Here is an 11,175-nt window from a genome sequence, read left to right on the forward strand (position 1 = left end):
TAGATTTTTTTTTTTTTTGGTGACGTATCTTTCCTAGATTGATTTGAAAGTGTTTGTATGATTTAGAAAAATCCATTTCGATTATTCAATACATCTTGTTATATGTTGTTGGCTCTTGGAAGTTGATAATTTCCTAAGCAATATACTATTTAATGCCCATTGAGTGCCCTGAGCGGATGTATAGTTGTTTATTGAAGAAAGCAAAAAAGATAGCAATTTGTCCTAATTTGGTAAAATTTTTATTTTTTAAAAGTGATTTATAAAAATTAATTTTTAAAAAATTATAATATTTATATTTGATAAACTAAATTAAAAATAATTTTTAATAAACATAAGCAACAATAAATATGTTTAATAAAATAGTTTTTAAAATTAAAAAATATTATAATAGACATTAATATAAGAATTAAATTTAAATATTAATTAATGTACGAGATTATATTAAACTTTTTAATTTGAATAGGTACAAATTAATTTTAAAAAGCTCTCTCTTATATACTTTAAAAAGTATTTCTGACATTTAAAAACTGCAAATATAAACACATAATTTTTATTTTTCAAACACAAAATAAAATAATTATACTTTTAAAAAGCACAAATATTTCTATAAAAAATTTTACCAAACCAAACCTTCATATATTACACTTTATCTGCAATTTTGGTTAGACCTTTTTTCAAACTTTTTTGTTATGAAATATTTAATAATCTTTTTATATATAAAGTTTATAACCAAAATTTTAATTATACTCTTAATATATTACCATTATTGAAAATTATTATTCTGTATCAATTTTATATGCTTTATTATCTTAAAAATATCAATATTCTATTTTTATCCATGCCCACATAACTCTTTCTCCATCTAATTAACATTTTGAAATTTAATTTTTAGTCAATTTTTTTTTTTAAATTTTACCATTCAAAACAGCTAAGTCAATATATCAAATTAAGTTTTCACGATCAACAAACAGCAAATAAGATCTTAAAGTTTTCATGATTTCATACTAACAGTTTACTCAGTTTAATTTCTAAAAGTATTAGATAACGTCTCTCTAAGTAATTAATTACAAATTAGATAAGTATAAGACATGAGAAGGGTAAAATTTAAAAATTTAGATCTTTTAAAATTTGAATTTTTACTTAAAAAGATAAAATGTAATTTTTTATTTTTAAATAATTTTTTTTTATATTTTTTTATCCTACTTATAAAATAAATAATAAAAAATTATATTTTATTCTCTAAAATAAAATTTAAAAATTAAAGGATCTAAATCAAAATTTAATACTAAATACTTAAGATAAATCGGAGTTATATACCCATCTCAAAAACAACAAAAGCTTGATTCCTAAGATTCAAAAGCTAAGTATAAAACACGTTAAACGTCAAAAAGGCACTAAATAAATTCTGTTAAGTTTTAAAATATTTTATCTTCTATTGTGTGATGACAAATATTTACTTGGATTAATTAAGTTTGACCTAATTAAATTTATAATTGATTGTGTAAGTAAATATTTTAGAATTTGATATTGGCATTGATGCCAATTAGGATATTTATAAAAATAATAAACTATCAAAAGCAAGATTTGATATGGATATGAAATAGATTGCAGCAACTATTAAAATCGAAAACAATCATGACAATTATGAAGATAAATTTGGATAGCAACATCAAAAAGAATGAACTACTTGTCAGAATCCATTTTTTTTTGCAAAAAAAAAAAATATCTAAAAATTATAAATAAAAAAGAAATTTCAACTTCACGGATATTTTTATCTATTACTCTCTTTAAAATTCTTGAAGATATTCTAGAACAGGAATCATAATTAATTCCAGTCTTAGTCAAACCGAGTTAAGTATTAATTTTACTGAAAAATCGTAAAATTTGTTATTGAAAAGTTACTACCTTGTTAATTATATTTTTAGTCTAAAAAAAAAATTTCAGCTACTCATTTTATTTACTACCTTCATGAATGAATCTTGTCCACTTAATATTTTATCATATGGTAAAATTCTCTTAAGATACACTTAAATTTAGTACATTATTATTCCTAAACATCAAAATTCTCTCTTTTCTCTCTTTTTTCATGGCCAAACTCTCTCTCTTTTTAGCACTCCTATTAATTAATTTTATTTTAGAAAATTAACCAAAGATAATTAGAGATAAGAATACTTACTAAGCGATGACTACGATAATTAATTCTATCTTATTTTTTCTCTAATTCTAACGAGTTATATACTCTCTTTTTTCATTACTCTCTTAATTTTCACCTCATATCACTCTAAACAAAATTTGTAAGTGAGAGAAAAAAAGAAAAAAAAAAGAGACTGAAACCTTAGTGAAAAAAAAAAAAGAGAGAATTAACTTTATTTCATATAATCCTACATCAATAGTTCAAGGAACACTTCACTATTTCTTTAAGAATCAAGTTTTCTAGTTCATCTCTTCACTCTTTTTTTATCCTTCATCCAAAAATTCAACAAGGTAAATATAAGTGCATCCCTAATTTTTCTCTTCTTTTTTGGTTTTGAGGAGCCATAAGAGACATGTTACTCTCTTTTTGGCCTAACTAACCATCATTAGGAGCCACAAGGAGTACACATCGGAGGCTTCAAATTCAAGTTCAAGAGGGTTGCAATTCATCCCCTTCATTCTTCTATGTTTCGGCCAACCACAGATAGAAAATTCTTAGTGATTAACGCATTTGTCTGATCTCTGTATTTAAAAGTGGTGTTTATATCTTCTCTTAAAAGGTCTATGCTGTGTATATTTGTATGAAATTTTGATTAAGGGATGAATTATTTTTTTATGAATGCAATGTATGTTTTATGTGAAAATTAAGACTATGCCTAATGTATACATAATGGTCAAATATGTGATACACTTGGGGTTGAAGTTTCATTTCAAAAAGACACCAAGAATAAATATGAGTCATAAGATAAGATGAAATTTTAAGAAAGATAATTATGAAAAAGAGTAAAAGATGTGCGAAAAATGGTTAAAAGAGGTTAAAAACATAAAATATAGCTCAATTAAAAAAAGTATGATGCACCAAAAGCGGCATTTAGCTGAATTAGAATACTAAAAAGGTTAAAAAATGTAATTAACAAGAATTAGACTTAAAAACATGATTGTAGAAGTTTTAGGGGATAAATATATAATTACATAAAAGAATTTTGAGTCAAAATTAAAATTAGAAAAAAGTATCAAGTCTAATTAAAAATTTTAGCAAAAATTACGGGTAGAAGTAAAAATATTGTAATTAATAAGATAAGGATAAAATCTAGGGATAAGATAACACTTCATGCTAAAAAGGATAAAATTAGCATTAGCAAAAATTTTAGGAGTACTATATAAATAAAAAATATAGGTACAAAGTAGAGGTTTTAGGAGATAAATATATAATTACATAAAAGAATTTTGAGTCAAAATTAAAATTAAAAAAGTATCGAGTCTAATTAAAAGTATAAAAGACTGAAGATAAAAAGATAAAATATCCTAAAAAACTTTAAGTAAAATACTAAGAGCAAAAGATTTTTTTAGTACAAACAAGGCCACCATAAAAGAATACCAATTACCATGGTAAAGGCATTGAAAAACCAAGGATAAAAGAGTCCCTTGAAAAATCAATATACTGTACCTTCAAAAAGAAATCATAAACCCCAAGATGTTTAAGGTCTGGTAGAGCAAAATTTCATACCACCTAACTTCTCACTATATAGATAGTTTCTCAATTATACTACATTTCTGTAACAGTCCAGACCACTCATTAACACGATATTGTTCGTTTTAGTACACAATGTCTCACGGTTTTGCCTTTGACGATAGGGATGATAGCCGAAGCCCCCCACATTTACTCGTCAAAGCACGTCATGCTAGGAAGAGGTATCCACACTCTTATAAGGCATGCTTCGTTCCCCTCCCCAACCGATATGGGACCTTATAATCCACCCCCAAAGGGAGTCCACCGCCCTCGCTGGCTGATAAACCACTATTTTATGGTTTATCTTATGCTCAATTGAGTGATTTTTATCAACTCTTTACCCACTTATTCATACTATTTGCATGAGTTTACGTTTTCCTTCTGGATTTTGTGCTATGATTGAAAACATACTTCTTTGGTCATATATTTGTTAATATTAATCCTCTTTTATTACCATTAGATGCCGTGATATGTCTGTTAAGTGATTTCAGGGATTACAGGGCATGAATGGCTCAAAGGATGGAAAGGAAGCATGCAAAAGTGGAAGGAATACAAGAAGAGGAAGAAATTGCTAAGCTGTCCAGCCTGACCTCTTCGCACTCAAACGACCATAACTTGAGTTACAGAGGTCCAAATGATATGGTTCCAATTGCGTTAGAAAGCTAACATCCGGGGCTTCACAAAGATATATAATTTGCTATAGCTGTCCCAACGTCAGGTGACGCGAACACGTGGATCACGCGGCCGCGTGACCTGGCAGGAACACAACCCATGTTAACGCGTGGACGACGCCTCTGCGTCACTCTTCCGCGACCTATACGGACCAGAAAGCACTAGGAGTGATTTTTGGGCTATTTTTGACCCATTTTTCAGCCCAGAACACACAGATTAGAGGCTATAAAGTGGGGGAATGCATCCATTCATGAGGAGGCTCTCATAATTCATAATTTTAGGATTAGATGTAGTTTTTAGAGAGAGAGGTTCTCTCCTCTCTCTTAGGATGAGGATTAGAATTTTTATTAGGATTATGAATATTTCTTCTGCATCTCAGGTTCAATATTCTTTGTATTTATTTATTTTCAATGTTCCATGTTTGGATTGATTTTCTTATTTAAATATAATTTGAGATATTTTCAGATCTATGGTTTGTTTCTTTTATTTATGATATAAATAATTTAGATTTTTCTACCTTTTGGCTTTGGTTGATTAATTGGTGACTCTTGAGTTATCAAACTCATTGTTGATTGAAAATTGGAATTCTTTAAGAATTGATTCGAGATCCAATAACTCTGACTTTTCCCAAGGAAAGACTGGGACTTGAGGATTCAAATTAATTCATTCACTTGACTTACCTTCATAGTTAGAGGTTAACAAAGTGGGAGAAAAATCCAATTCTCATCACAATTGATAAGGATAACTAGGATAGGACTTCCAGTTCTCAGACCTTGCCAAGAGTTTATTTTACAGTCAATTATTTATTTTACTTGTCATTCATCATAATTGTTCCTCATTCTTAAAACTCCCAATTTACAAACTCATAACCAATAATAAGAACATACCTCCCTGCAATTCCTTGAGAAGACAACCCGAGGTTTAAATACTTCGGTTATCAATTTATTTAGGGGTTTGTTACTTGTGACAACCAAAACTTTTGCACGAAGGGATTTCTGTTGGTTTAGAGTCTATATCTACAACGCGACTATTTTTATAAAATTCTTTACTAGCAAAAATCCTAACGTCAAAATGGCGCCGTTGGGGGGAAATTGCAAACGTGTGCCTTATTATTGGTTATTGTAAATATTTTTAAAAAGAATATTTTTTTTACTTGTTTATTTGTTTCTCCTTTTTCCCCTTATTTCTGATAACTACTATGAATTCTCACCCCTCTCGCTTTGAGTTTGGTTCTAACTTTGTTGAAGGAAATAGAAACCACAGCAGGGATATGCATCAAGGTCAGACCAATCAAGGATGGATGGAGCCAAGAGGATCTGATAAACCCTTTAGGCAACAACACCTTCCAAGATATCATGGACGAAGACCATTCTGCAATGCATACCAAAATGATAGATATCCTCAACATGACTTTGGACCACCATACTCACAAGCCTCTTTCCACCAAACACCTCCATATGACCCTAATCCTTATCCACAACACCAACCACCCTACGAGCCATACTTAGAACCACCACCTCAATATTCACCATCTCCATATCCTTATCAAGATGAACCACCTTCCTACCATGAACCCTTTCTCCTAACAAATGAACCCTCCTATCCACTCCAAACCTCCATGGAGAAAGCATTTACCGATCTAAACTCTAGTATACAAGCTCTCGCCGCCCGAATTGGACCATCAAATACCTTCAACAATCAACCTTCAAGCTCTAGTGCACTTCCTTTTCAACCACATAATGATCCACCCATCCCATCACCACAATCCATGGAAGAGCACCCACATCCATCAATCCAAGAGCAAGATGATTCCCATGATGCTATTGATATGGAACAAGGAGAGAGGATCGTCTTCGCAAATCCATACGTCATAAGGAGCTAGAGGAGGCACTAAAGGTGAAGGTAGAAGAGACCCTTGAAGGTGAAGGAGTAATTAAAGGGAGTTGTCATGGAAAGGTAATTATCAAAGAGGAACAAAGGTCAAGGGATCATTTCAAGGAAACAGTAGATCAATTTCATGCAACCCTTCATCAATTGGAGCAAGCAATAAATCAATTACTTTCCAGGCGTTCGGACACTCAAGGAACCCCATGGCTTCATGTGGAGAATCTAATGAAGAACGTAGCATGAAGGAGACACTAGAGACTCAAGTGGAGAATAAGGAGCATGACTTTGCACTGGAACAAGTGGAGAAAGCCATAATAGTTGCAGAGGAAGAAGTGGTTGAAGATTTAGGAGATGCAGAACCTCCACAGGAACCTCAAGTCATAGAACCCTCTTCTAAGGAGTTTGAATTTGTTGTTGAGGAGGGTGTACAACCTCCAAGGCATATCATGGTTGAAGACTTGGAAGAGGTTGATCAAGAGATGGAGATTTAAGAAGAAAAAGCACAACCTCCCATACCCTTGGTGAGCAATGAAGAAGAGATTGAATTGGAAGAGACCTACTAAGACGAAGAGGTTGATATTGAAGAAGCTTGCAAAGAGGTGGTAGTTGTCAAAGAAGAACACAAAGGAGTGGAGCTTGCAAGTTCATTAGAAACCCCTCTCCCTAAGTTGCCATCACCTTCACAATATTCAAGTGGGTAAAATTCATATCCCTTAGTTTTCTAATCCCACTTGAATATGGGCTACTGGAGACGGATGGTCAACTTAGAGCTCTCTGTGGCATCAAGAGTAAAAGGAAGATGGTTAGTGGTAAGTATTGTCCTGCAAGGTTCAACATGGTTATATGCTCAAAGTTTAAACGTAAAGGTTGGTGTAGAGCTCAGTTGAATGGGTCTAGGAAGTTATTTGGTAACTCCCCTGAGGATTCTAGAAAGTTATTTGATAGCTCCCTTGAGGATTCAGATTGTTTGCTACCCGAATGGAATCATGATGATCAACAAGAAGACGGGTGCAGAAACAAGATTTGGGACCCCATAGGCTACTGGAAGTCCAAGCATTAGTGGAGATTCTTGGATCAGTACAAGCATAAGCCACCATGACAAAGAGCTCGCCAAATGTCCAACTTAAGGACTTTAACTAAAAGTGCTAGGTGGGAGACAACTCACCATGGTATGATCGTCCCTTTTCAAGTTTTAATTCTAGTATGTTTTGTTTATTTTTGAGTTTTGATTGAACCTGGCATTTTGCATAAGATTCATGTTAGCATTGCATTCTACATACTGCATAAAAAAAAGCACTCACGCGACGCGGCAGCGTCGCTGACGTGCCCGCGTCACATGTGCACTGTGAAGAAGAGAAATCGAACAGAGACTCACGCTGGTGCGTGGCTGGAGGCGTGCCAGTGGCACAAATTGTCCCACGCGACCGCGTCACATGGGAATAACGGCCTCCCACGCGACCGCGTGCCCCACGCGGCTGCGTGCCCTGATTTTTGACGTAAAAAGGTGCACAACGAATCATTGTGCGAGAGTGGTGCTGGATTGGTGCTGGACGCACAATCTCTATCACGCGACCGCGTTGCCGACGCGTCCGTGTCATTCCTTTCTGGAGCCCACTCACGCGATCGTGCACGCGATTGCGTCACCCAATTTTGGCAATTAATGATTTTGAACAGAGAGTTGTGCGAGCAAGTGGAGAAAGCCATAATAGGAGCATGACTTTGCACTGGAACAAGTGGAGAAAGCCATAATAGTTGCAGAGGAAGAAGTGGTTGAAGATTTAGGAGATGCAGAACCTCCACAGGAACCTCAAGTCACAGAACCCTCTTCTAAGGAGTTTGAATTTGTTGTTGAGGAGGGTGTACAACCTCCAAGGCATATCATGGTTGAAGACTTGGAAGAGGTTGATCAAGAGATGGAGATTCAAGAAGGAAAAACACAACCTCCCATACCCTTGGTGAGTAATGAATAAGAGATTGAATTGGAAGAGACCTACCAAGAAGAAGAGGTTGATATTGAAGAAGCTTGCAAAGAGGTGGTAGTTGTCAAAGAAGAACACAAAGGAGTGGAGCTTGCAAGTTCATTAGAAACCCCTCCCCCTAAGTTGCCATCATCCTTCACAACATTCAAGTGGGTAAAATTCATATCCCTTAGCTTTCTAATCCCACTTGAATATGGGCTACTGGAGACGGATGGTCTACTTAGAGCTCTCTGTGGCATCAAGAGTAAAAGGAAGATGGTTAGTGGTAAGTATTGTCCTGCAAGGTTCAATATGGTTATATGCTCAAAGTTTAAACGTAAAGGTTAGTGTAGAGCTCAGTTGAATGGGTCTAGGAAGTTATTTGGTAACTCCCCTGAGGATTCTAGAAAGTTATTTGACAGCTCCCCTGAGGATTCAGATTGTTTGCTACCCGGAGGGAATCATGATGATCAATAAGAAGACGGGTGCAGAAACAAGATTTGGGACCCCAGAGGCTACTGGAAGTCCAAGCATTGGTGGAGATTCCTGGATCAGTACAAGCATATGCCACCATGACAAGGAGCTCGCCAAATGTCCAACTTAAGGACTTTAACTAAAAGTGCTAGGTGGGAGACAACCCACCATGGTATGATCGTCCCTTTTCAAGTTTTAATTCTAGTATGTTTTGTTTGTTTTTGAGTTTTGATTGAACCTGGCATTCTGCATAACATTCATGTTAGCATTGCATTCTGCATACTGCATAAAAAAAATACGCACGTGACGCGGCAGCGTCGCTGACGCGGCAGCGTCGCTGACGCGCCTACGTCACATCTGCGCTGTGAAGAAGAGAAATCGAACAGAGAGTCACATTGATGCGTGGCTGGAGGCGTGCCAGTGGCACAAATCGTCCCACGTGACCGCGTCGCTGACGCGCCCGCGTCACATGGGAATAATGGCCTCCCAAGCGACCGCGTGTCCCACGCGGCCGCGTGCCCTGATTTTCGACGTAAAAAGGGTGCACAACGAATTATTGTGCGAGAGTGGTGCTGGATTGGTGCTGGACGCACAATCTCTATCACGCGACCGTGTCGTCGACGAGTCCGCGTCATTCCTTTATGGAGCCCACTCACGCGATCGCGTGCCCCACGCGATCGCGTCACCCAATTTTTGGCAATTAATGATTTTGAACAGAGAGTTGTGCGAGCGCGAGGCTACCCTCACGCCAGTGGCATAAAACGGGTCACGCGACCGCGTGACCGACGCGACCGCGTCAATCTGTATAAGCGCAAGTCACGCGACCGCGTGCCCCACGCGTCCGCGTCGCTTGCGCCGTGCAGCTTATCCTAATTTGCCAAATATCTTATCTTTTCTTCACCAATCCTAATTTTTCCCTCCCTCCTTTCTTACTCACTTCTTTCCCTTCTCATTCTTCTTATCTTTCATTTTATTTATTTTCATATTCCATTCATTGCATTTTAATTTAGTGTATATTCTTCCTTCTTTTCTACATTCATTATTTTTTCTTTGGTGTTGAATTTTCTTATTTAACTGTTGCATCTTCTCTTGAATTATTTTGAGTGCTTAGTGACTTGTTTTATTCTGGTTAGGTAATATTATTTATATCAATGCCAATCTTTTATACCTGTATCACTTTTGCATTGACATGAATTTATATTATCTCTCCTTACCCACACTCTCTTCCCTCATTTTTTGCGAATTTTTACATTATTGATATGTGATGTGTCTCTACTATTTTCTCACTTGCATGTTGTAGCTACCATGTAATTAAGACCCCCATTATTTGGCATTAACCCACCCAGACTTTATTTATATTCTTATTTTTATTTCTGGGTTACTTTTTTCTTCTTTTCCCTCTTCTTTCAGGATGGCCACCACAAAGGGAGAGGAAAAGCTTCTTACTGGGGAGATAAACAAGTTCATCTGCTCAATCTTTAGAGAAAAGCATCAGTTGAAGCAACCCGTCCACCTGCACATCTTAGCATGCACCGAGGACGATGCAATCTTTAAGTGTGGGGAGGTCGATACTGATCTCCATGGGTTAGTTACTCTTCTATCTCAACACCAATGGTTTATTTTCCTTGTTAGTTATTGCATTTGCATGTTTGATTGCATATTTTACTACTTGGTTGAAGTAATAAATTTCTTTCCAAGACTTTATTTTATAATATTTCACTAATTTAAATTGAAAATTTTTTGTGTTAAATTTGTTTGAAGTTGTATTTGGAACATGGTTTTTGAGCCAAAGAACACACAACCTATGAGATTTTAAGCTTATTTACATGGTTACATTATTTAACCATAATTTTTTATTCTTGTGTGTTTTCTTCTCTATAATCATAATCTTTGCTTTGTTCCATTCTATATGTCCAATATTTAATATATTTACATGCTTGCATATGATTGAGGCCATTGTTTGATTCTAGCTCACTTATCCCAAAATTAGCTACCTTTTACATCACCCTTGTTAGCCCCTTTGAGCCTTTAATTCCCTTTTATTCTATAAACCACAACACTAGCCTTAAGCAGAAAAATAAATTTAAAATCCCAAGTTGAATCCTTGGTTAGCTTAAGATAAAAAAATTGTGTAATTGTTTAAGTGTGGGAAACCTATTGGAAACATGGATGATAAAAACAAAGGGTGGGAAGTTGAAAAGAATGAAATAATTCAAAATAAAATTTTTGGGAAGCATGCTCATGTGAAATCAAAATAATTGAATTACCATGTGCAGTAAAAAAATATATATATAATTCAGTATTTGAATAAAGGGGATACAAAAGAATTTCCCAAATGCAAAATAAAGCAATGCAGATGGGACAAAATTAAAACTAATGCATGAGCATGTAACATCAAAAGTGGGAAAAATATGGGAGAATAGGAAAAGAAGCTTTGCCTTACAAAGTATGTATGTTAGGTGAGATCTTAGACTAATCAAG

This window comes from Arachis duranensis, chromosome 9 (assembly GCF_000817695.3).
Source record: "Arachis duranensis cultivar V14167 chromosome 9, aradu.V14167.gnm2.J7QH, whole genome shotgun sequence".
NCBI lineage: Eukaryota > Viridiplantae > Streptophyta > Magnoliopsida > Fabales > Fabaceae > Arachis > Arachis duranensis.